Raw genomic sequence first — 27,478 nt, 5'->3', positions numbered from 1 at the left:
AAGCAGACCTGGGTTTGAATCCTGGCACTGCCATTTGTTGGCTGTGTGTTCTTTGTCATTTGGTCTTTCTGCCTAATTGGAATGAGAAGAGTAACTACCTTAAAGTTTTAATGAGGACCGAATGAGACAATATTCCTAAACAGTCCTTCTTTAAAATCTTCTCAGATCTGTCATCTTGAAGTATTTCTATTCTCTGAACTCATATGGTGCTTTTATCCATATCTTCTTATGATAATTTATTACTAAGCTAACACCATTTATATATATTTTGTCTTCCATCAGACTTCAAACGCCTTAAGAGTTAAATATGTGCCAAACACAGCACCTGGCATAACCTTTGCCCAAAATGTTTAATAAGTCCTGTTAAAATGAACAATAAATAAATCAAATTGCCTCCAATAGGTTTTCTGGTCAACTACCTGATTAAGAATACAAGATAGTAACCCCTGCTCCACTCTGGAAAATTGAAAAATGTATAGTGAATGTTTCAAGGATGTTGAGAAAAGGGAACCTTACACACTGCTGGTGGGATTGCAAATCGGTGCAGCCATTATGGAAAGCAGTGTGGTTTATCAAAAAGCTAAGCACAGAAATACCATATGTCCTAGCAATTCTAGTTCTAAAAATTTACTTAAAGAAAACAAAAGCACTAATCTGAAAAGATAAATACACTCACTCCTATGTTTATTGCAGCGTTATTTACAATAACCCAAATATGGAAACAACCTAAATACCCATTGATAGATGAGTGGATAAAAAAGATGTAGTGCACATATACTATGGAATATCACTCAGCCACCAAAAAAGAATAAAATCTTGCCATTTGCTGCAACATGGATGGACCTAGAGGGTATTATGCTAAATGAAATAAATCAGACAGAGAAAGACAAACACTATATGATTTCATTTATATGTGGAATCTAGAAAACAAATCTAGTGAGCAAACAAGCAAAACTGAAATAGACTCAGAAACACAGAATACACTGGTAGTTGCCACGGGAGAGGGAGAAGAGGAGAGGGGTTGAATAAGTGAAGAGAAAAAAATAATCAGTGAGAATATTTGATAACTTGATCTGGGTGACAGTTACATGAGTGTTTATACATCAAAATTCATCAAGGTGTACACTAAAATCTGTGCTTTTTACTTCATGTACCTCAATGTAAAAAAAGTTTTAATTGATTGCTAAAAGAGAAAAATTGGTAATGAAACTCCCTCCAAAAAATGGGTCTGCCTAGGTAGCAGAGGACCTCAAGAAGAGAAGCAGGGGCTGATGAGGTAACAGGGAGAAGAAACCTTTAGTGTTCCCTATGGCTTTTCAACATATTATGGAAAATAGCATCACAGAACTAGAAAAAGCCCAGTAGCAGATTCAGTTTAACAGAGACCCATAGGAGATAAAATGATTTTTAGCAGGCCTAGGACCAGAACCTAGCAAAATGTCATCTCAAAACCCAGGTTTAGTCACATTTTATAGCCTGGTATCTGCTCTGCTATCATTGTGTCAGCACACAATCTATTATACATAGATTTTTAAAATTTCAATGGAATGTTAGTATGAAATCTGTATCACATTTTTATTCTTCTCTATATAATATAAGTATCTTTCCATATTAGTTCATTGATTATGGGGACAATGATAACAATCATTGAAATACACAGAGAGCTTACCATATGCTAGGCACTATGCTTAATGTTTCACATGAAATGTCATTTAACTGTGAAAAATTAAGATAAGTAGTTTTATATTTATTATACAGATAGAGGATCTGGAGCTTAAGGATAGAATGGTTTGGCTTAGATTCCAGAGCAAGTACGCAGCAGAGTCAAGATCACACTTAAAACTCCCATTTCTTTTTAACAGTTGCCAAGTATTCAGTACCAAAATTTATTTAAGTATCCTCTATTGTTAGATGGATTATTTCTAGATTTTCCTACTATCATAACAATGTTGCACTTTGCTAACTTTTGAACGTATTTCTACAGGGCATGATATTCCTGGCATGATAAATGCTTTCACATTTTACAATCTATAAACTTAGATTTTAAAAGTGGCATTAACTTCACTCTCAGTCCTTTCCCCTTAACATCATCAATTCTGGATACCAGACAATGTGTTTTCCATGAGGACCTACTCTCTCTTGCTTCTGTATGAGTTCATGGATGAGGCCATTTCTCCTTAGCTCTCTCACTACAAGTTTCATTCATTCATTTAAAAAGATCTGATAGAAAAAACAGAGGGGAAATAGTACCATCATATTACTTTATTTTCAGTTTATAGAGCCTTTTTCCTTTATTAATCCCACTTCAACATAAAATTATTGCTGAGAAAATCTTATTTGATAAGAGGAAATAAAGTCTCCAAGGGAATTATTTGCTTTAGGTTATCACTCTGAGATGGTAGGGGTTATAGGTTGGTAGCACACACACAAAGATCAGGTTCTTGCTATAGATAATGGGGAGGAATTAACTAATTCAATGATACAAAAACTTTCAAAATGTTATAGCTCTATAACCTAATAATATGAGGACCTTTACTTCAATCAAAAGTGGTAAAAGATGAGAATTTATACAAATATTGTAACTTTTATGATAAATTGGTTCAGGATCCTATTTTCAAAGCATGAGGCTGTTTTACTCAGTATTATATTTCTGGGTTCATAATATAATAAAATGAATCACTACTCCATTACAGAAAACAATAGAGATATATTTAATATTCATAAAAGTGTTGTGCCTCAGGTAATTGTACAGTCTCATATCATATTCTAAATGAATATGAAGAAGAAATACTGAGGGGTAGAATTTGCATAAATGGCACCTTACATTGTAACCATATTCACAGCTTGCATTGTCTTGTATTTTCAACAGTTTTCTCCAACACTGACCATCTTTCTGACACAGATGTCTCTTATATAACTTAATCCCCACACGAGCAAATCACAAAGCTCTGGACATAAACACTAAGATGATTCCTTCTACCAGAGAAATTGCCTCATCGCAAATAGTCAGGGGTGTCAATATGGCATATACCAGGATGCCTCTGATACATTTTCCTGAAAACAAGTGTATCCCATAGATAAGAGACACTCTGAGGTATAATGACACTGAGAGCTTTATAGTCTGAGGAGAGCTGCATTTCTGTAGCTATCTCAGGCATACATCTGTGTCCTTGTAAACAACAAAGTCCAGCACTCCCTGTTTAGCCCAGGACAAAACAAAAAAAATGCCATATTTTAACTGAAACCCCCTTAAACCAAAAAAGGGCCATAAAATAATATTGTACAGAAGTGAAATCTGTAATTTTACACATTAATTAAAAGGTGCTGGCAATAGAACAACACTCACTAAATCACTGTAGATCATTAAACAACTGGTTTAGTAGTCCATGAAGACCTGAAACAGCCTTCTACAGCAAAGCAATAAAAACGATGTAATCCAGTGTTAACTAGTCTCAATTTAATTATCAAAAGGGATCCTAGGCTTCTTCCCATTTTGCAGCTTTCAGCTGCTTTTTTGTTATTTATGGCACACCTCTAAAGACTCTAAAACATTATTATGCATATTATATTACCTATTATCAGGTGCTTGAAAACGCAGTTTTGCACTTCTGACTCATTCTCTAGTTACTTAGTAATAGCTGATATTTATTGAGTGCCTACTTTATGCTAAAAAATGTATAAGCACTATTTAATGTAAGTCTTAATAATGACTCTGTGAGGTAGGTATGACTACTGTCTACAGTAAATATCTCTAGAAATTGAGGTTTAGAGGTAAAGGATTTTGTCAGAAACCTCAGGCTTATAAAAAAATGGCAGTTAGGACATGAACCCAGCTCTCTCTGGTTCCAAAGCCCATGCTCAAGATAATGAGATGATAATGTCACTCATCAGACCAAATGGGTTGGTTGGTTAAACCTTATATATTGATTGCAAAACATTCAGGAGACTCTGTTTTCCATTAAATTCTTATATAATGCCAAATTAGCTACATTTAGAAGCAACACAAATAAACCAAACAAACACAGGTAACTCTGCTTCCTGGAACCATTTAGACCAAGGTTGCTAAATCTTGGCAATGTTGACATTTTGGACTAGGTAATTCTTTGTTGTGTGTGTTTGGGGTGGGGTGGGGCAGGGGGGTTGCTGTTCTGTGTATCATAGGATGTTCAGCGGCCTCCCTGGTCCTCAGATGCCAAGAGCACACACCTCTTCTAGCTGTGGTGAATAAAAATGTCCCAGCCACTGTTAAATGTCCCCTGCAGGTCAAAATCATCCCTAGTTGTAAGCTGATGATTCACATGAAACTCATCATGGTAAGCTCTACATAAGCATCAAAAAAGAATACAACTAAGCCAATCCCCTGGATATGTCAATCTTATAAAGCCTTTTCCTGAAACATCTCAGTAGTTCTAAGGAGAGTAGTTTGGGATAGGTTTGCCTTATTCCTTCTTTACTTGGTAGCTGGTTTCTGGCTGCATTACCTTGTTTTGAAGCTTGCAATCGCAATTTGAGAAATACAGATTAAATTGTGAGAGTAAAGGATGGTACTGTCTTAGATTAAGTAAGCACAGTTCTCAGTAGACACAATTATCAATGAATGTGAAGGATATCCTATGATATACTTCATTTCCAAGGCTATTTGTAATATGAAATGTGAAGTTCATTATAATTTTAACAAGATAAAGAATAATTTTATGTAGTAATTTGTTAGTTTTCAGAATCTTGTTTTCATTTTTTAAAAAATAATGTAACATTATATTATTTAACTTTCTACAGAGTGTTAAAGGGTTATACTACATTACTCTAAATTAAAGCAAATTGATTTTTAAAAATATTTTTAAATTATTCCTTTGCAAAATATTGTGAATGTAAATAGGCTGCATTATTACAGTGCCCACCAGTTCCAATTATGATTACAAACTTTTAATTTTCCTCAAAATATCTGTGCTCAGAAGTTTAAAGTGAGTGGTCTATAACCAGAGTTATTGTGAAAAATGATCAGTAGGGAATTATCCTTAGGTCTGGTTTTCTTTTTTAGGAATTTATTTTTAGGTCTGATATATTTTACAAAACCAACAGAATCACATCCACATAAAATACATGTTTTCTGCATTTAGGTCTCTCCTTTAAATTTTCTGACTAGTTTGACTAAAATAAAAGAAAATATTTGAGATAGCAAATATGGCCAGATTAAATTCAATAACATGGGAAACCTAGAAAACATTCAAAGGCCTGGGTGGGATTAATAGTCATAAATACCATTTCTATACTGTTTATTGTGGATTTGGTACTTTACTTATATTTGCATAATTAGTTCATCATAATCACTCATGATGCTAACAGTGTTACAACCTGTTCCCCATTTAAAAATGAGAAAACAAAGGCACAGCAATGTTAAGTAACTTGCTCAAGGTCACACAGCAAGTAAGCCACAAATCTAGGACTCATTCCCAGACAGTCTTGTGCAAATGTCTGCACTCCCAACCTTACCACAGTTCACTGGACACAATGAAAGCATTCCATGATGGTTAGCCACCCATAAATTAAAGGTATCTAATGCAATGGAAAAAAGGGTAAGTTTAAGTTCCAAACAAATCAGATGTACACATATGTTTTTCATTTCCTTTCTATGTGACAATGGAGGAAAAAAACACCTCAGTTTTAACAACATAACAGTAGACATATAAGAACAAATATTGCCTCATTTGATTGTTACGAGCATTAAGTAACATATCGAGTGCTGGTATGGTGTTTGGTGCACTCAATAAATGGTAGTTATTAGAGCAGGGATGAATGTGCACCGAGACTTCTACTTGGTTCCCCTTCTGAGTACAGGTACATATAATTCAAACAAGATTAGAATTGGTAAAACCTGGATTTTTTTCCTCCTCTCAATGAATTTAAAAGAAATGAAAGCAACCCTATGGCATAAGGTGTTTTAGAACATGTTTTAACCAACTGAAGTAATGGAATATCAAAAAGATATTGTCTCATTTACATATAGTTGAAAATTCAGAATCAAATTCAAATTTTCTTTTCTTGTTTTAAAAGCACATCAGGAACTTAAAAAAATTTGTTGATGCTCCTATCTTCTCCGGTTCTCCTAAGCTCCACTCATTAATGAAAATCATGACTAAATGATGCCTTAGGGCTGGGATTACTATTACTCTGAATATTAAAAATAACTCAAAATTCCAAATTGTAGAATGTTCCTGCTTTATAGTAGTACATCTTCAGTATATCCAAACTCCAAACTGATTAGATTTAGCATCTATCATCATATATCTAAAGGTAGTCTTCATTATCTTATGAAGTTGGTTTACAGTCTACCTACTAAAATAACACAGCAAAAAAAGTATTAGGCATATTAATTGGATACGTCTCTTTCTTCATCCCACAAGGATAGAAAGCCTTGGAGAAAAATTATATGCAATTCTCTTTCAACTCCATAAAAGAGAATATAATAACACTCTTACAAAATCTTCAATGTGTTTTAAAGAAAAATAAGAAAATTAGAATTATTATGGTCCGTTAGTCACAAAAGGAAGCATTTTTTGAGATAAATGATTGAATTAGGAAAGATAACAGTGCCAATAATCAAACTAAAAGCTGGAAATCATATGTAGTTACTCAAATATTCCCAAACTCTGTGTATTTTGTGGTGGTTGAACATAGTGCTAAAAGTAGATTTTTCAGTTTTCACCTTGGTGTTTGTCATTTGTCCATAATGTGTACTCTGAAGTGGTGAGAGAGGCCTCTGTTTTACAGAAGTAAAGTGAAGAACTTGAAAAGTTGTTGGATTATTCAAATACCATCCCTCTTCCCCCAAGTAATGTCAATGTCCTTTAATAAATGAACATTAAAGAGTTTTGTTTTTCTTTGAGCATAGCTCTCAGCCAACATATTGCCATAACATAGAAAAAATCTAGGAGATGCAGTAAAAATACCTAGATTATATATTTTGTCAAGCAGAATGTAAAGAACTAAGGAGAGCTTTTCTCTTAAAAGAAGCAGTTAGGTAGAAAGTGTTACACATTCTCCTCCTGAGAAACCTTGAGGGATCTGTCCGGAGTGCTGAAATGGTCTCTGCTGGAGAAGACTGGAGACTGTGAGATGTGCATTAACCTGATGAGTTCAGGAAGCTGTGTTTTCACGTAGCAAACCAAAGATCCTTTTAAACAGAAATCGACATCCATAAAGGACAGAAATAATCACAACTGTTTCTTAAATGTGTAATTGCATGGAGAATAAGAGAGAAATTTAAAGGAGAAAAATCTCCCATGCTCCTTGAGGGGCACAAAACACACCAAAACAACGGGTGGATTACCTGAACACTCCAAAACTCAAAAGAATGTCTAGAATGTTACATAACTAAGAGGATTCTACAGAAAACCTTGGCTTAGCCCCTCTGGGGAAAGGAGCTGCACATAGCAGAAGACAATGGTCCCTTGGCTGCCTCAAATAGCCAGCGGTCAGCATTAAGGATACAGATTAGTTCTACCTCCATCTCAGGGGACTCAGAACAATAAAATAACATGTAGGGAATGAAGAAAAAGGTGGAGATGCTGCCTTTCCACTGGCTTGTGTCCATTCCTTAGCGGGAAGTAAAGTGTTGGCGAATCTATCTGCCTGGCTACTAAAGCTTTCAGTTCAGCTGAGGCAGCGCCAAGACTGTGTCTAAATAATCACACTCGCTTGTTAACCTCTCCTCCATTTCCCTTCCCCACATCATCGGCTCGGCAGGAAAGTAGGGGTAATTGGAAATTCCAGCACCAGTTCCAGGAGCCCTCCAGGCAGACTCCTCACTTCCCTCTGCGAGGTCCCAAGTGCCTGGTAGGTCCTGGTCACCGGCTAGCTCGTGGGCCTGCCCCAGGCTCTTTCCTCAAGTCGCTGGGCCCTGGGCTCCCTCCTCCAATTGCCTGTCTGGGGTAACTAGGAGGCTTTGTGTCGGAAAGGAAAGATACATCCACAAGAGAGGAAAGAGCGGAGGTGCGGACTGGTCAGAAACCGGCACGCTAGCCTGACTGAAAGAGCTGTGCTTTCAGCACCACCCGCTGTCCCCCCTCTTCCTGCAGCATCTCCACGGTCGCGGCAGCTACCCGATCTATTGGGAAACGATTCTCTTCCTTTCCCTCTCAATTCTAAGCTCTCGGGTGCTTTGGGGGAAGCACAGTCTGCATACTAAACAGGCGCACCTGGTCTTAGCGAGCGGGAACTCGGATCCGAAGGCATGCAGAATCCTTTTCACAACCCTTGAGCCGTTCCCTCCTTTAGTCCATTGCTGTCGCCTGCTCTCCCAACAGGTTTAACTAAGGCTGCCTGCAAACGGAACAGCTCACCCTCGAGGTTCTGGCCACCCCCACTTCACCTTCGCGCCCCCACCCCCAAAACGAAACTGTGAGCTACCTCGCAAGCTGGTAGCTCCTACATCCCTTCCCAGGCACAGAGGCACCTGGGCACACAGACACCTGGCAAGCTTACCCCGCTGTTGGCCACGCAGCGGGCAATGAGACACGGTCTGGCTAGCCCCGCATAAAGTTGGGCCGCGCGGATCGGCGGGGCAGAGGCCTCTCCAGTCCCGGGCTCCCCACCAAGATGATCTTAAGCTCATCTCCTGCGCTCAGTGCGCGCAGAACAGCAGAGCTGAGGGCGGCGGTGTGCAGCAATCTCCCTGCTATTGAGAAAGGGGGAGAAGGGGGGAAGGGGAGAGCACGGAGGAGGGAGGGGTGGTAGTTTGTATTTATAGAGAACTGAGTTCTCAGCGCAACTTTTTGGTGCCACCAAGTGGCACAGTGAGTTCCTTTAGGAACACAGACTTCGGGTCGAATCTGGATGGGTAAACCAGCTCCGCAGCCAAATGGTCATATACTAAGGGAATTGGGGGTACCCCTAGGACTTGAGTTCTCCCATGTGCACCTTCATATCTCAGCACCTGGGTTGTAGATCCCTAAATTCTAGGAATGCGCTTGTACTGAGGAGAAGGGGTACCTGTGCCCTCTTCAGACCAGCGACAGAAGTGTCAAGGACACTGGGCAGAGGCCAATTGCCTCTTAAGAGTCTAGGAACCCCCATCTCAGGAAGGACATCTGTTCCCTTCTCCCTTACAACCCCTCAGTGCAAATTATTCTCCCATCTCACTGTAAAACCTTCTTCATGCCATCGGGAGTACCCGGCCTTTAAAGTGGGATGCCACTCATTTTCCTTGTGTTTGAATCTATTCCAGATTATTCCCCAAACCATCAAATTCAAAGAACTTCACAGCTTGCCACCAAAAATGCATGTGTCTTTAGGCTCTGTGGATCTGAACCTCTTCCAACAGCACTCAGAAATTCCAGGTTCCCCCTTGACTACAGGTTAGGTGTCCGTCCTTCTTCCCCATTTTTACAAACCTCTCAGCTTGCATTACAAACAGCACAGCCAGGAGCTTGCAGATATCTCTTACTTTGAGGCAGAATTCCCTGAAGCTTCTTTTCTGGATATTCTGGGTGCTCTTCCTTCCTTGTACGCAGATCCTCAAACCTGTACAGTCATAGACAGCAGTACTGCGTGGGACCTTAGCATCCCCAAAACACAGCAGAACCTCTACACTTGGTAGAAATGGAGAAATCTAGTACACAAAGGTTAAGGGACTTGTTCAAGGTCACACATGTCCCTAGAGACCAGCCCAGGGGACTCCCCAGGGTGAGTCTGAAGGAACACAGGGATGGTAAACCTGACTTGTTTCTAGGCTCCTGCTCCTTTTACTGCCCCACAACCCGTTCAGGGATACCCAGCTCCCTTGCCTACCCTTTCTCTGCCCCACCCCTCTCTGACCCCATCCTTGGCCAAAGTTCCATAAAGGAACCTAGAGTAAGGATGCCTTTCTAGCCCTACTGGGAGTACATGCACTTGAGCTTCTAGGTCCAGAGTTGCAGGTTACCCCCTTAAATATGGCCCCCCTGTTCCAGGAAACCTTTCCCTCCCGGTGGTATTGTCATGGTCGTGTCATTTTAGAAATGGACAGCAGCACTCACACCCAACCAGGTCCCTCTTTTGCTGCCTCTTCTTCAGGGTGAAGCACCAGCAGTGCTCTTATTAGTCCCCGGATACCTAAAGGTCTCAAAGATAGAGAAGTCTGCCTCCCTTGCTAAAATGTACCCCTTTGTGCACATGTAGTGGTATGTAAGAGAGAGAGACAGAGAGAGAGGTATCCAAACGCCTCCTTTGGCTCAGAGCTCTATTTTTTCTCCTCTGATTTTTTTTTTTTTTTTAGTTACTTTTCTATGGAAACGAGCCCACTTAAATCCTTCACTTATGCAAATAAAAGCAAAATGATCTTCATAAACCTCTCATTGGAGCGACGCCGCGGTGGCCTGAGCCCCTGCCTAGAAATCCATGTCCGATTCACACAGCACGCGTCCTTGCAGGGGGACTTTTCTGAACTTGCAGGACCTCGTAGCGTGCCTGGCTCCACCAGGTCCCCACCTGCGCACCACCTGGCCTCCCGGGTCCCTTTCCCCCGAGCTCCCGCCCCTTGCCTGCAGGCTCTCCCTCCCTGGGCTGGGGGAGGGGCTCCGGCGGGATCCTCCAGCCCCGGAGACTCCAGAGCTGCAAGAAAGAAAAACGCGCTGTGTTTACCAGGTGCGCTCCCGGAGCCTGGCGCCTCCAGCCAGCGGTTCCTCGCGGGCTTCCTGCGCTCACGTTGCGGCCTCGGCTGCAGCTGGAGCGCTCGTGGCGGCGGCCGCGGCGGCGGGCAGAGGGCCCCGGGGCCGAAGGCGGATTGCCACCAGCACGTGCCGCGCTCAGCAGACGCGGTGGAGCGCGGTGCTGGGCCGGCTGCTACTCCTGCGGCGCGCGGCGGTGGACCGACCAGGGCACAGAATCAGTGGGTGACAAGAGTCTTGAAGCCTTGTAGTGTCGGGGTTCAGGCGAGACTAGCCTGGGGCTCGCTCTGCAGCTCCTCGGCTTCCCTCCGGGAGCCGCGGAAGAAGAGCTGTGTGGGGAGGCGTGGGTGTTGTGTCACTCAGAGAGAAGCTGGGGGAGCAGGTAGATAATAAGCTTCTTGTTGATGATGGCACTCAAACCCCTGAAAATGATTGGGAGAAGGGGCGTCATTGCTGGAGGGCAGAGAGCCAGGAAGTCAGGGAACCCCAAAATGATTCAGAAGTGTGAGTGGTTAGAAAGACGGTCTCTTTCGTAGCATTACTTATTAATAATGCCATTTTGCATTTGTCTGCACTTCTTACAAACGATTCCTTCTACTAGATCTATTAAAATTTCTTCCTCCGTAGCAGTTAAATATCTTTTACTTCCTCATATGACTTTGCTTCCCTTCCCCCACGACTCCCAAAACTGACCAAGATTGTGAAAAGCGCCGACGTTATCTATAAATTCAAAAAAGACTTCATTCCTGCCTTGGAAAAAGAGATTGGTTTAAATTAATTGCATGGCTTAATTTAAAGAAAGACATCGCAGACATATGATTATTATTATTTCCATTATATTTCCCTAGATGAATTTTGGGAGCCAGGTGTTGGCAAGCAGTTGGATGAAAGAGTAAGAGATGTTCAAACCCTGAAGTGGAGAGGTTGGTCCTGATGGCATACACATACATTACTAAGTATATTTCCCATTTGAAATCAAGGCATGTTGTTCTTTGACAGCTTCAAGATTCAATGAGAAAAAGAAAAAGATGTGTATCTACCAAACCTCATTGATATTTACAATAGCATTTTTCTTCTCACCACTTTAATGAGTGGCATTGTTAATTTTTGAGATTCTTTCATTGCAATCCATGAAGTAAGCTTAGTATTTTATAGAGAGGTCAGCAAAGTGGTGGTTAATTTTCCTGAATAAGAAAGATGAGAAAGATAGTATAGATGAGAAAAGTACAAAAATATGAAGAAAATAAAGGGGAACTAATGATTAAATAATTCTGGATGTGTGATTAAGTCTCATGTATAAAGTGGTTTGCTGGCCCAATTGGCTGGCACATAGGTGACAGGGAGAAGGTCAATAGATTTGATCCTTGTTGCGCCATTTAGCATTGAGTGAACATAGGGCACACTGAGTTCTACATCCTTCTTCATCAGCTGGAAGTGGCTCAAAGCACACAAGTGAAAGGACTGAGCCTAGGAAAGATGGGGGTTTCTCATAGTGGCCACTCCGTCATATAAACTCTTTAATTTCCTACACATATTTCTGCTGTTATGTTCCCAGGGTTATGGAGAGGGTAGCATGAGATAAGATGTGCCAAATCATGTTGGAAATGATAAAGTACTTCATAAGTGTAATACACAGTTTGCCAAGACATATCTGCTTCTTATGCTGTAAAAGCTAAAATGCAAAGGACATGTTGAGCAATAGCAATATTTTCAGATGAGATAGAAAACAAAATTATATAATCTTAAATTGCTCAGTGACACTTTACAATATAGCTTTACCTCATAATTGTAAAGTGCTAAATTGGGTAAAATTAAAATGAAAAGGAGCATAGAAACAATGTTTTAATTACCCAAAGTAACTAATTCCTAATTGTAAATGGTTCAATGGTACAACTTTTGCCTTAGGATGAGCTATTAGCAATCATAATACTGCAATTGTTGTGTAGAATAGTAAAAAGGAATGAAACTGTAATTTGTACTTATAATTGATTAAATTTAAAACTTGGAATCCTTACTGATTCTTCTGTCTCCCACATGACAATCTGTCAGGAAACCCTATCGGTTCTACCTTCAATACACTACAATATACAGAATACTACCCCTTCTAGCCACTTCCACAGATACCACGTTGATTCAAGCCCTCATCATCCTTTACCTGGTTACAGCAACAGCTTCCAAACTGGTCTGGTCTTTCAGCTTCTTCACTTTTTCTCTATAGGCTATATTCAACACAGCAGCCAGTATTCTTTTTAAAAAGTGATTGTAAATCAAAATGTTCCAGTAACTTACCGTTTCACTCAGTCAAGCCCAAGTCTTTACCATTGTTCTACATAATTGGTCCTGACTCCGTTTCCTTTCTGACCTCACTTCCTAGTACCCCTCCCCTTTGCTCTTTCTAATCCAGCCAGCAGGACTCCCTTGCTATTAAACACGTCTGACATGCTCCAACCTAACAGTCTTTGCATTAGTTGTTTCTTCTGCATGCACTGCTCTGTTCCCAAGTAATCATTGCACTAACACCTCTCCTTCGAATCTTTGCTAAAATCTTACCTCCCAAACTCCCAATAGGCCTTCCAAGACTACCCTATTTAATACTATACACTGTTCTCCAGGATCTCAGGGCTCCTGATCCTCTTTATCCACCTCTATTGTCCCCCATATCTCAATACAGTCCAATATACTATATAACTTACTAATTTGTTATATAATTTATTGTCTGCCTACCCCCATCCCATTAGAATGTAAACTCCTCAAAGAATCTTTTTTTGCCCTTCTGGTATATTTCAAATACTCAGAAGAAAATGCTCGCACAAAGCCACTCAATGTTTGAATGTTTAAATGAGTATCTATGAAAATAGAGGTATACAAGTTCCATGCTGCCCTTCATTTTCCTAGTTGGCATCACTGACAGTAAATCCTGCAAATGTTTGCAGGAGGTCTGCAGTGCCCCTGAGTGACAGCACTTGTTGCCTGCTTGGGTACTCTTACTGATGAACTGCATTGTTCTTACATTTGTGCCCCTTAGACCTGGCACATGGCTAGGTGCTGTGGATGCAGTGGTGAATATAATAGAATTAGTCTCTGTTCTCAAGAAACTTCAAATCAGGTAAGTAAATAACATATCTTGCAATTCATGGGAGGTACAATGAAGATTTGAACAAGGTGGATGATAAAGAATAGTATGAGTGAAGAGGGACCTGGGTATCTTGTTTGTATAGGGTAGAAGAAACATTCTCTCTGAGAAAGCAATATTAGGTAAAGATGCAAAAGAGTTCACTATGCCAAGAATGTTGTGTGTGTTTATTATTTGTATGTGTTGGGAGTGGGGAAGGATGGTTGCCAGAAGGAGGGAAGAAAGAAAACGGGCTTACAGGTATGGGGAACAACAGCTAGAATTGCTGAAGCAGGAGAATACTTTGCCATATTTTAGAAACTGAAATTTCACTGGTGGCCAGTGAACAAGCTTGGGAAACCTTCACTGTTTGCTCAACAGCAAAATGGAGGTTGTTATTTTATCTGTATTTATTTAATAAATTATGTCTGCCCACTTTCTGAAAATGAATGAGGCAATTTTACATAAAAATCATTAGAAAAAGAAAATGAAACCATGCAGAAAGAATTGGTAAAAAAATAAAATCACCCAAGTGATTTTGATTAGTGTCGTGTCTGTGGTCTATCAGGAAATGTTAGTTTTGAGTTCCCTAGTGAACAAAAAGGACAAGTGTCTTACATAGTTATCATATCTAATATAAGAAAATGAGTTTGTTCTTAGAAAAAGAATTTTGTTGTTGCTATTCTTTTCAACTGCTAGTATTATTTATTACACAGACCCTTATATAAATGGCCCTTAAAACCTCAATGCCTTCAACAAGGATTTTATACCACAAATGGAAACCTTTTTCATATTACAAGGTCTTACATAAACTTCAATCCAAGTTCCAGGCATAACATGGAAAGCTAACTCAAAGAATTGTAATATATGGGTCTAGTGTCACTTATTCCTCTATTCCTTAGGCAGGACAGATTTAGAAAATATGGGCCCGGGAAATTTTTAATTTATCATGATACTTGGTAAAAATATAATAATAAAAGAGCTTTACTCTGTCAATACTTGGGAAGCTGCAAGTACTTCAGTAAGTGTTTTTCAGGATAAAGCCCTGTCCAAACAGTGCTCTTGGCATACATGTGGCGGACACAGTGATCCTTGGCCACACTTAACTCAGTCATCACACTAGGCAAAGCACTTCTCTGACAGCCCTGAGTGCATGCATGCCCAGATCCAATTAGACTTTGAGCCCCAACTCAGAGCGTCATAGAGACTACTGGATTTCAAGTCCATCAGATTGCCCAGATTGCCGTTCAAAAACTGGCTCTGGCCCTTACTTGACTAGGGGACTCAGACAAGCTACTGAACTTTAAAACCTCACTTCCTTACCTGGAAATGGGATGTATAATTTAAAAAATATCTAGTTCTCTCGGTCACTTTGCAAACAAAAAAGTTGCTGCTAACATAAGAGTAATGGGTATGAAGCATTAATTGTACAGTCCCTGAAATGTGGTAAGCACGTGACACTTGGTGATGGTAACGATGGGAAGGAGGATTAGTTCATTTTAATTTCTATTTATTTACATGCTGTATGTTAGAATGGGCAAGGCCCTAGACATAGAGCCTGGGACTTGAGGTCCACTCTTTTAAACATTTGGAAAGTTGAAAATCACCTTCTAGTCTGGTAGAGTTTATCTCTTTGTAAAAGTATTTAAATTTCAGGACAAGGTCTTATGGTAGTTTTTAGTCACTACTTTTGGCAAAGACAGTGATTTTTTTCATCTACAATCAAAAATAGATTAAATATAATGGCAGCAGCATTCTTTTTTGCATTTAAATGACCGAGTAAGGTTATACCAAGGATTTTATCCTTCAAACAGAGCCTTGGAATCTTTGCTTAACAGAATCTCTGGAAACTTTGTACTGCATACACAGGAAACGGTTATGCTGTCAATTGTATACATACAGCTGTTGCAACTATTCATAATACATTTAATTATAAGGAATCTTAACCACCTGAAATCTAAAATTATATCTAACATTCACTGTAGTGACATAAGGGATTTCTGTTGTTTTTTAATGTTTCATTTTCTTAAACGTAGTTTATTACACTAAGGCCAATAATTTAAAGTTACATAATAATCAATGCAATGCCAGAAACTTGATATTTGTTGAACTGATGCACTCTTGTATGTTACTCAATATTTGTTTTTTATCTCTCTTCAAAATTAGCAGGGATGTTGAGCTGTGCTAGACACCCAGATCGCTCAAGAACTCTGACTAATGAACCAAGAGCTCATATGCTACAATTGAAGGAATAAAGCATTCAATTCTTTTCCTTGACTTCCTTATCTGTACAATGGGGAAAATACTAGGTCTTTAAATTAGTTGTGAAGACTAAATAAGTTTTATTTGTAAAGCACAGAGCTTGGCACATGGTAAGCATTCAACACACTGTTAATTTTAATTATTGCAGGTGAGAAGCTATATACCACACGGGTAAGAGCACAATCTCTGAAGCCAACAGATGTAGATTTGACTCTCGGTTGTGTTGCTTACTAGTTATATATTGAATAATTATTTAACTTTTCATGCCTTAGATTCCTTATCTATACATTATATAGTAATGGTAACTACTTCACAAGGTCATTGTTAGTATTAAAGGAGTTAATTACTTTTAAGTCTTTAGAACAGTGTCTTGCACATGGTTATCATGCAATGTTAGCTGTTATTAGCAATAATAATTTAGTAAGCATTGTGGATCTAGTCATCATTCATATAAAAAGCTTCCTGTATTTATACTGAATCTGATCATTCAAGTAACTGTGAAACATTGGGCTGCTAACTCTTAGACTGGAATGGTCATCTTGAGGCTACTCAGAAAGAATGGAACATTTTATTAATCTCTCTCTTTTTTTATGTGTACTGCTGTGTAATGCCATTTTTACTATGCCCATAGGTTAGAGTTTGACTCTGAAGCATGGCACCTTGGTCTCCTCTTTGGCCCCATCCTCTTTTCTACTCTCTTCATAACTGGCTTGCCTTTCCTTAACACAGTATGTATTTTTATCATGACTTTCTAAGCTTTTACTTTTATCCTCTTCTCTTCCTAATGAGTGTGTGGGCATTCCTCCTTCAAGATGAGCTCCAGTGAAACAATGCCCAACCTCCTTGAAGGACTACCCACATTACTTGGTGCTACCATACAACTTTGGAAAAAGCCCTGGATAAGATGTGAATATTAAATCATGATTACTCATTTAGGTTTCCACCTCCTCTTATATAATGCAAACTTTTTAGAGAAGGCATCATATTTTACTCATTCCCCATAGTTAGTATTGTCCCTAACATGCAATGGTTACCAAACGTATTTTTAATGAATAAATTAATGACGATATTCTACCAATCAATCCAGAGTCTCATAAGCTAGCTTTATTTTTTTCATACACATCAGTCTATTTTATTCACATGTAATTACATAAAGATATCCTCAAAAAAGGTCAGATTCTTAGAAAAATTATGAGTTCATCCTGAAATAGCTAGAATATTCACTTAGAATATTTCATGATCTATTTTCTAATTATCACTTTCATTTTATATTTCAATGTTGTATTATTTTCCCTAGTTCTTAGTAATACTCTAAATGAAGAAAAACCAAGGAAGTTTTCTCTTGTCTTCTTTCTTTTCACATGTCCCACAATAGATTTTCACTCAAAAAATAAGTTTAAGAAGTAAAGAAGAAAGGCAGTATAGCACAGAGAAGACAGTAGGGACTCTATAGCATCTTACTGTACTGATGGACAGTGACTGTAATGGGGTATATGGTGGGGACTTGATAATGGGGGGAATCTAGTAACCACAATATTGCTCATGTGATTGTAAATTAATGATACCAAAATAAAAATAAAAATAAATCAGAAGTGCTATACAACAAAAAGAAAGAAAGAAAAGAAGAGAAAGATGAAGAAAAAGAACAGAAAAAAGAATGAATGAAGCAAGGAAAAAGAAAGCAGTATGGAGAGGGAAAAAGGAAGGAAGAAAGAGAAGGAGGAAAGAAAAGAGGATAAAAAAACAAAAAGAAAGAAAATAGCACTTAGTTTTGCAAAAATGACCAAATCCCAACTGTATAATCTAAAATAAATCACATAATTTATGAAGAAGTTATCCTCAAATGAGAGTTAAAATCTATGTCAGCATTCCAAATTGAAGACTCAGAGTATCAGCTGAAGACCTTTTCTGATCTCTTGATGTTCAAGGGACTCATGTCTGGTTTCCATAGTGACCATTTTCAAGAGTCTTTTAAATAATAAGAAAAATGTATCTTCTTTCATCATTTATTTTGAGAATCTTAGAAACTTTCCTCCATCCCTGGCAACCCAAGGAAGATTGTCTTTAACTTAAATGCCTTTAACTTAGATAATAAATTATCATCTCAATAAAAACACCTAAGAAAGAGATGTAAACAAAAGGTATTGAATTTTTCAAGTTAAATTTTGAGATAAATAGGTGTGCAGAATAGCCTTATGTTAATTTCTCTGATGAAATCCATACCTTAGATTTCCTATTCCACAGAAACATGGGATCTGTAACACCAATAAAAAGCAAATGAGGAGACAGAACTATATTAGGAGCATAAACTGTGCTCCAGGGAGATTAAGTTAAGAATCTATAACTGATTTTTTAATTCAAAATATTCTAAGTCTAGCCCTCCTTCATCAAATAATATGCAAAACACAATTAAGAAAGTTCCCTAGAAACCTTGGTGTTTTCTGCTATAAACATGTTCTATCTAAGTTTAAGCTCTCAATTTTGCCAGATCCACAATTATTAGGTCAAAATTTTAACCAATTCTTCTTTATTTGATCCACCTGTGTATTTTATTATAATCAATTTCCATTTGGAAACAGGTACATAATATATTGAATGAATATGTGAATAATAGGAAAAAACACTAAATGCTTCCTTACATAACCTCCCCATCACTTGACCATGGCCTTACTATGAAATATTTACCAGGCCTCCTAATTTATTCCTTAAATTCTACAAATTTCTATAATCACAGAATTCCATACTATGTGGTATTGACTGTATTTTGTTTGGGTCATCCAATGCTATTTCTGTGAATATATGGCCAATTTTATTTCTAGGAATGCTCATTTTTTCCTATCATGCTACCATCTTTGGTTAGGATTTGTTTGCCACATTTTAGCGGCTTAACAAATTTTAATGAATATACAAATTGACATTCTTAAATTTGTCTTTCATTTACTTTGATAAGCCATGAATTCATGAGAAACAAAGTGAAACTGAAATGATTACCTATTAATACTTATGTTTAAACAAAGCCAATAAATTTTACACTATTATCTGTTGACATATATATATATACAGTTTTTGATATATATGTTTATATATTTATAGTTATTTTATATATATAAGGATAGATACAAAGGTAGATTACCCAGACTATAGTATTTGATAATAGGATTGATGTAATGTTAATTTTTAAGTCTCATTGCTAGTGATAAAATTATTGTTAAATAATATTTAAAGACAGAATTATAGAATCTTCAGATTATAAGACATCTTTAAAGTAGTGTTGCCAAACAAAATACTGGAAGCCAAGTCAACTTGAATTTCAGATTAATGAATCATTTTTCTAATATAAATATGTCCTAAATATCTTATGGGACATATTCACACTAAAAACAAAATAAAACTTTTTAATTTTTCTGAAATCCAAATTTAACTGGGTGTCTTGTATTTTTACTGGCTAAAACTGGCAGCCCTATTTTTAAACCATCTACTCAAACTGCCCTGTGCCCTAGAAATCTCACTACTAGGGAAATGGAGGAGAAAGCAGGGCCAATAGAGACTGATAATTGTCAGGAATAGAGCAATGTACAAGCTGCCACAGAAGGGCAGATTACAAGCATTTTGAAAGCACTCAGGAGACACAAATTAAGATGTCATAATCAAATGTAAGAAATTTACAGCCACACACAGTTACATAGCCTGAATCATAGTGGAAGGCTATGACAAAATCCTTTCAGATACTTTGAAACATCCCTTTCTCCTCTTCGAGGTGCCTCATGGCCTCCATTCATGATATCAAAGAGCCTCCATTCTACAGTAATTACTCACAGTAAATATCAAAGATATACCATCAAGAGGCAACATGAAGACTAATGCAATGTAGCTACTGATGATTTCTTTTAAATGCATGAAAGCATCAGTTATGAAGCCTCTGGCAGTTTCTGTGAAAATTTGGAAATAATTTTGATGAAAGTGACTCTGATAGTGCTTGAGAACAGCAACAGGATCTTATTCATGCCAGTTTTTCTAACAGGGCACAGTACCTGGCACGGAGCTAGCACTCAAAAATATTTTTAGAATAAATGAATGGATATCTTCTCACCCCCACTATCTGTTCTGCTTATTCTCTCTGCTTTATCTATTTATTGGTCAATTTCCATCCTTATGCTAACTGGGATTCTCTCAGTCAAGAGACAAACTCAGAAACTGTGGAAAATGGCCATGTTTTAGAGCTTGTCTCAAGGAGTAAATACAACTAGAATCTCTGTCTACAATGACTGAAGAAAGGTAACAAAGCCATATTGGATTTTGGTGGGCATCACCACTGGAGAAAGCAGTTTGATAAGCACTCAAGGGCACTGAAGTGGCTGATGATCTTTGAAGTCAGGAAGATGGAAACCATCTAGTCCCAAGTGATTTGCTAGGCTCTAAAGAAAAGCAAACATTCAGTATGCCTCTAAATAAAAGGGCCAAGCCAGGATTATGCAATTTTCATTATGAGACAGGTGTGCAGGAGCTCATGGCAAGAGTCAGTCCTAGCAAAACACTTCAGTGTGGGTACTATATGACTAAAATGACATAAAAGTAAAGGGAAAGGATGTCACTGAAGGAATAAGATACAGTGGATACTGAACAGGTTATTCCAGGTTGAATTAAGATCCTAAAGAGGCCCCCCAAGGAATAAAATGATTAAGGTGGACACCCATAAAAAAATTCAAAATCTGTAACTGTCTATAAAAACTGTGCAAAATGTCCTACAGAATTCTTACTTAGCATCATGATGGCTACCTCAATATTTTCAAATAGCAAGTATAAAATATAAAATTATTTTAAAGAAGGGTAGATATTTTCCATGCCCCTGCCATGCTTGTGATTAGTTTTCCATTGGCATAGCCCAAGACGGCGTCTAAGATGGCAGAACTAATTCTATCTCATCAGTCCCTTCCTACTGGTTAAGTGAGGCTGGTAAGACGACCCCTCCACTAGTTAGAGGTCTGATTCTGAGATAGGCAACTCCAATCAGAGTCAGCAGAGCAACCACACAGGATATATTCTGTGTGCTGACCCTGGATGCCTTGAACCACTATGCCTTTATTGCATTTTAAAATTGTATGTATTCTTTTAAAAAGCATATTGTATACCATCTAAAAAGTATAATAGGATAATGAGTGAAAGGAAGTATTGTTCCTATTTTTCAAATCTTTTCAGATATATCTAAAATGTACATGTGTTCTTTGCTTTTATTTTACACAAATGTACTGTTCTACTCCTTTTTTCTTTATCAGTACAACTAGGACTAACTACAGTACAACTTAACTTTTTTCATTGATGAACACTATTTCTTGGTGAAGATAAATTTTAACCACTGTCTATACATAAACAAGTTGTTTTCAGAATTTTGTTATTATCAATACTATTATAAGAAATATTCTTATTAACTGTATCATTTCACACAACTGTGAAATGTATCTAGCTATACCCAAAGAATAGCTTTGAGATTTCCTCAAAATTCTCTCCATAGAGGTTTTCTAGTTTATACTTCAGCAGGGATATGTATTTTTGAAATGTTCTTCAATTTCATTCCCTTCTTTTCCTAATGACTGCATATTTATCATTCAAATAAACTTGCTTCCCTACTCATTCACTAACACAGTATGTCATGACAAGTGTGATTTTGGCAAACAAAGTAGGAGAAAAGGGATATCTCAGTATGATTTTAATTGACACTTCTCTTATTATAAGTCAAAACATCCTTTTATATATTTAAGATCCAGTTGCATTTGTTTTTCTGCCAATCATCCTTATCCTTTGCTAATTTTTCTTTTTGGTTGTTCATGCTTTCCTTATTGACCTGTAAAAACCTTCTTTTCATAACAAGAAAAGTAGGTCTTCCTTTTCTTCTTGTTAACTTTGACCCCTCATTAATATCTTCAGCCATTCCTAAATCCTCATGTTTGTACACTTACATAACCATAAATTGGAAAAAGAATGTCACAAATATAACATGTATCCTTTGCCTGGCGCTCAATCCTTTCCATGTCTCTTTCACATTTATTTTCTTATTCGAATCTCAAAACAGTTCCTATTGGACATGTAAGATGCCTATTATAAATGGTGGTTCATTTTCATACATATTATGTAACTGATTGCAATGGATATGTTCATACTTGGATAATATGCAATAAAAGTAAACATTTTCTTAACTTTGTTTAATAAACCGACTGTGAATTTATCTACCAATGTGAGGATGAGCATAGAACAATTATAAACGCAACACTAATATGGACATTGCCATGTTCCCAAGGTTCCTTTCTATTAAGTAGACAGGGTACATATGTAATTACATGTAGTCCTTGATTTGCAAGTTCTTCAGAAATAATCAGGAATTTAGAATTCTTACATTGTGTTCCTGCATATCATTCTAGTTTTCATTGTGGAGTCACTTGTTTAATTTAAAAGCTATCTGATGCCCCAGGTAGGTTTACCTAATAAATAATAATGTGAATGTCAGTAAATAATCAAAATTGCATATAAGAATTTGGAGAATACTGAAGTCAGGCAAAAATATTCATTGACTTGCTCCTCCTTCATTAGTGAACCCACTCATAACCGTTCAGGTCAGGTGAGATCTACTGTTTATATACTCTTCTACACTCTAGTAATTACTTCTAAAACCCTTTTTACAATAGCAACTAAATAGCATTTTTTATTGTTATTTATTTATTTATGTATGTTTCTCCTGGTGAACTATAAGGACAAATAATGCGATTCTGGAGGATATATTATGATATATATTACATATTATTATATAGTGCATTATTAATTTTAAGAAGGTAAATAAATGAAGTATCCACAATCCATAGAGTCCTGCACTGAGATGACTGATAACAGACAAATTACACAGATACAGCTTTACCCTGAAGTATTCATGATAAGGTATTTTTGTGAAGTAGATTTGAAGTCATTCAATAAACATTCTTTACAATTTGCTCTCAGCAAGACTCCAATCTCAGGACTGTGAAACATACAAAGGCATATGAATGGCACGGAGCCGGAAATTACAGATCTAATTAATAGACCAGAGTGACATGATATTTTTCAGAAAATACCTTCTGAAGGGGCAGTGAATTGTGACTCAAAAAGAATGGAGCGATAATGGTATGTAGGCAAAGGAGGAAATCTCACACATACACACATAAACCATCTCAAAACCTGGGGAATGAGTATATTATGTAATCTCTCAAGGATCCCTTTGCTTCACAGAAACTTTGAATAATGGGAAAACAAGACTTGTGAAGAGGTCAGTATTTTCAGTCTTTCATCTAGCTTTACCAGGATCAATCAATTACAGCATTTCTGTATAGTTCCTGGAAAAAGTTTTTTCATAACCGAAGAGTAACCATGGGGAACAATGGGGGGAACCACACACAGCAAAGAATATGCAATGGGGGCTTTCTAGCTTCATGCCTTAAAATCTTGCAGGTATTGCTTTGTAATGTGTTCCACAAATATCCTCAAGTCAGGCTAATTAAAATACAAAGCAGACCTTAAAATAGCTTAAGCAACAATACTAAAGCATCCAGAAATTTAAACAAGTATTTAATATAAAGCTGCTCTATACATGACTCCATGTTGGCCAGTGTATTTGTGGATTAGAGGGAAACTGGGTTGGAATTGAGTGAAGAAAAAAAAAAAAGGAAAAGGAACAAAATGAAAGAAAAGAAGAAAAGGTCCTCCCCTCTGAAAGCTCCTAAGTCTAGAGTCAAGGTAAAGCTTTTCTGTGACTTAAGGATTCCTACTGAGGGTTGATCTCTGGGAAATCAAGGAATTGTAACTGAGAACAGCAAAAAGAAAGGAAAAAACAACTTCTTTAAACTTATGGAGAAAAATATAGTTTTCATTGTATTGTGGAGGAAATTACAGTATTAGTGTCATATATTACTAACATTGTAATTTCTGCCTTATCAGATTTGAACTATAAATTTTCCCATCTAATAATGGCATTGCTCTGAAAAAGACCGAGAATCCACAGACAAGTTAATTATTGTTAGCATAACTAACCCTAGTTCCTACACCAGATAATTCCTTAAGCCCCAGAAACAGCTATTGGTTGCTCAGCAGGGACAGTGGGGCACTTGGGTTGAGGTGCAAAAAATGGTGTATTTTCTGCTTTTTATTAGTTTAGGACCAGGTAACTTCTATTTTGTGGCACTGTTATTTCCAATAAATAACTCCAAGTGTTTATGGAGTGGGAAAGGGGAAGGTAAGGGTTTTATGACCAGACTGAATGTGGTATGTATCAATTCTACCTACATTCTGCTGGCCAGAATTAAGGCAAATGGCTCAATTTAATTATAAGGGAGGTTGCAAAACATTACCGTTGGTTACAACCAGGAGGAAAATGAAATGCATTTTTGAACACTTGGTAGAGAAACTTGATCATCTAACCCACAAGAAAAGTGGATCTGAGAGTCAGTAACAGAACAAACAAACAAGGTACAGACCTTAACTTCTTTCCTATGTCTGTTCATAATATAGTTTATACAATACTGTCTTGACTCAGTTTGAGGCCTGAGCTCGTTGAAAAGTACTACCAAGGAACAGTTTCCCTTGAGTAGCCAATTAAGTCCACACCCCCTACATGCTCCCATACGAGCTTCTCACACTCTAGTCCCCATATACAGTTGCCCTAATTGTCCCAGACCAGGCACCAGATACCCAGTGACAGACCCGATGCCCCAAGGCAGGCTATAATTATTCAGAGTAGCTAAGGCACTTACCCATGGCTCCCTTTCTTCCTTGTACCTCCTGACAGATGCTGGTGTTTCCCAGGAGCCGTCCTGCGAGGCATGCTGTCAGCCACAACACTGCACGAATCTTCCCAGCTTCTCTCTCCTGATCTGGGGCTAGCTTCAGCAGACCTCACTTGAAGTAATACTTTCAGCAACAGCATATTCAATTTCAGAGCCTTATTAATTGCAACCTCTCACAACATCTTATTTGAAAAGATGGCACCAACAGTCTGGGTCCAAACTGACAAAGGAAACTGAGGTACTGACTTCTATTATCCAAGGGAGAGAGCTGGAAAAGCTGAGCCAGTTGAAGGGCTCCTGTCCAGGCCAATCCTTTAACAAAAACACATGCAATGTCATCAGCCTAGAGAAGGATGGCACTCAACTCTGGAAAAAATAAAGGAAAATTTGTTCTTAATTGACAAGAACATTTATGTTTTGATGTTTTAAAAATACATGAAGAAGACTCACCTAAATTTGTTGCAAGCTATTTCCTCTAAAATATGCCACTGCGTCACAGTAAAAAAAATCTAATGCAAACTAAATGAAGTAGTTTTGTAGTTCACCCAGCTGAAGGTTGGATGTCAGTTCATTTAATGGCTATTTTCCATGTCTTGTTTCAGTGCATCCCTCTCTGGAGTTAATTTTTGAAGTAACATAAGATGGAGGAAGGTAGAGAGCAGGATGTGGTTCCCTCCTAGAGTTCTCCATAAACCTGTTTGGTAGCAGTTGTATTTCTGAGGCATCTGTATGAACTCAGGAAGATTTCAGGTTTGAAATAACACCATGAATCACTATGAAATGTATTTACCAAATCGTGTTATTAACCTAGTTCTAAAAAAAATAAGTTATCTGGTGGGAAAGTACTACGAAAATAATTTATAATTTTGAATGGTGTCCTACTCATAGCCTGGAATACCTGGTATTACAGATTCCTTATCTGCTAGATAAGCCACATCTTGATTTATCTAGCACCATTTTGTCAAATACTTAGCTACTTCTGTTTTTATGAAAATGCCACACCAAGTTCTCTGGGGAAAAGCACAAAGCCAAGGGCCACTAGATTAGTGTGCGACCGAACCTCAGGGATTTGACTTGAGTTTAAATTCTAGTTCATAGACTTACATAGCCCTTGCAAGTTTGATCTGATCATTTAAAATACCTGAGCATCTCTTTCATATCTTTAAAATAGCAACAGGTATCTTTCTTCTAAGGATGTCAACATTTAAAGAGTTAATGCATATAAAATACTTCATATAAAGCCTCCTAGACAGGAGGTGCTGAGCAGCTGAAAGAACTGGGTGAGATTCACCCAGATGGTACATCTCTAGATCCTAATGTCAATTTAGGCCAATAAAGAAAAATTCGTCTGTTCCAGTTTATCAATTTCTTACCTTCACTGATGTTGTCAGCCTAAATATACCATCTCAGATGCACTATAGAGTATGTTTCCTGATACATTTAACACTTGAGGGCTTGCCTGAGTTTTAGTATAACAGAAATAACTGTGTTTAGTATAACAAAATAAAAAACTAATAATGCTACCATTTATTGAGCATACAATAGGTGCCAGGCATCTTGGTAAGCATTTTGTTTTAATCTGCGTAACAACCCCATTGTTAAGTATTCATTAGTAAATTCTTCCTGCCTCCTCCTTCCCTGTCCTCAGTCCTTCCTTCCCTCCTTCCACCCCACCTCCCTTTTTATCTTTCATGTGGAGTTCACACAGAAAAATAGCTTGTCCTGCTTGTGCACAAGTTAGAACTCGGTCAGAGTCTGGTTGCCTAACTTTGTATTCTAAGCATGCTAAAGCATGTGATTAACAGATTATTACTTTAAAAAAAAAAGAACAAGTTAAAATAGTAAATACTAAATCTTACCATTTAACTCGCCTTTAAAGGAAAATTATGAATGTTCCATGAAATTGTTGCCTAGGAAACAAATGATTTCATCTTATTTTTGGCACAGAATTGTTGGTGTACAGAAGCTCTGAATCAGTCCCCACACAGCTGATATTTATGAAGCCAGCAAGACAGCAAAGGCGCTTCTACCTTGTGGCAGATTAGGAAATCTGGAGAGGAAATGAGGGCTGAATTTTGTCTAAGAATTCTATGAGAGATCAAAAGGTCGAGCACATCCCTTAAAGTTACTGGGAGAAGGTAGGAAGGACGTAGATATCTCCAAAGAAGATAGACACATGGCTAATAAAGACATGAAAAGATGCTCAAGGTCACTAATCATCAGAGAAATGGAAATAAAAACCATGCCATAATGTTCCTCATGTAATTGTAGATTAATGATACCAAAATAAAACAAAAAACAAAAAACAAAAAAAAACCATGCCAATCACCTCATACCAATCAGGATGGCCACTCTCAAAAACAACAACAGAAAATAACAAGTGTTAGTGAGGATGTAGAGAAATTGGAAACCTTGTGAACTGTTGGTGGGAATGTAAAGTAGTACAGTATGGAGGCTTCTCAAAAAATTAAAAAGAGAATTACCATATGACCCAGTAACCCTACTTCTGGGTATTTATGGAAAAGAATAAAAATAAATCTTGAAGAGATATCTGTACATGCTATATTCACTGCAGCATTATTCACAATAACCAAGAAGTGGAAGCAACCTACATGTTCATCAATGGATGGACAAATAAAGAAAATGTGGAACAGACATTC

At 37.7% G+C, this 27,478-nt stretch overlaps 1 protein-coding gene across 3 annotated transcripts in view; it reads right to left on the bottom strand.

The window, feature by feature from the left end:
* The window catches only part of GRM5 (glutamate metabotropic receptor 5), a 487,023-nt gene extending 476,014 nt beyond the window's left edge, over nucleotides 1-11,009 (bottom strand). For 2 of the 3 annotated variants that reach the window (XM_073215907.1, XM_073215908.1), the window contains exon 1: nucleotides 8,482-8,657. The gene's annotated coding sequence lies outside the window, so the exon portion shown is untranslated. Of the gene's footprint in view, nucleotides 1-8,481; nucleotides 8,658-10,617 lie in introns of those variants that run through there. The other variant, XM_037011752.2, reaches the window with a different exon arrangement.
* Nucleotides 11,010-27,478: the final 16,469 nt, after the last annotated feature.

Source organism: Manis javanica, chromosome 11 (assembly GCF_040802235.1).
Source record: "Manis javanica isolate MJ-LG chromosome 11, MJ_LKY, whole genome shotgun sequence".
Taxonomy (NCBI): Eukaryota; Metazoa; Chordata; class Mammalia; order Pholidota; family Manidae; genus Manis; species Manis javanica.
This window is presented reverse-complemented; position numbering and strand designations above follow the sequence as displayed.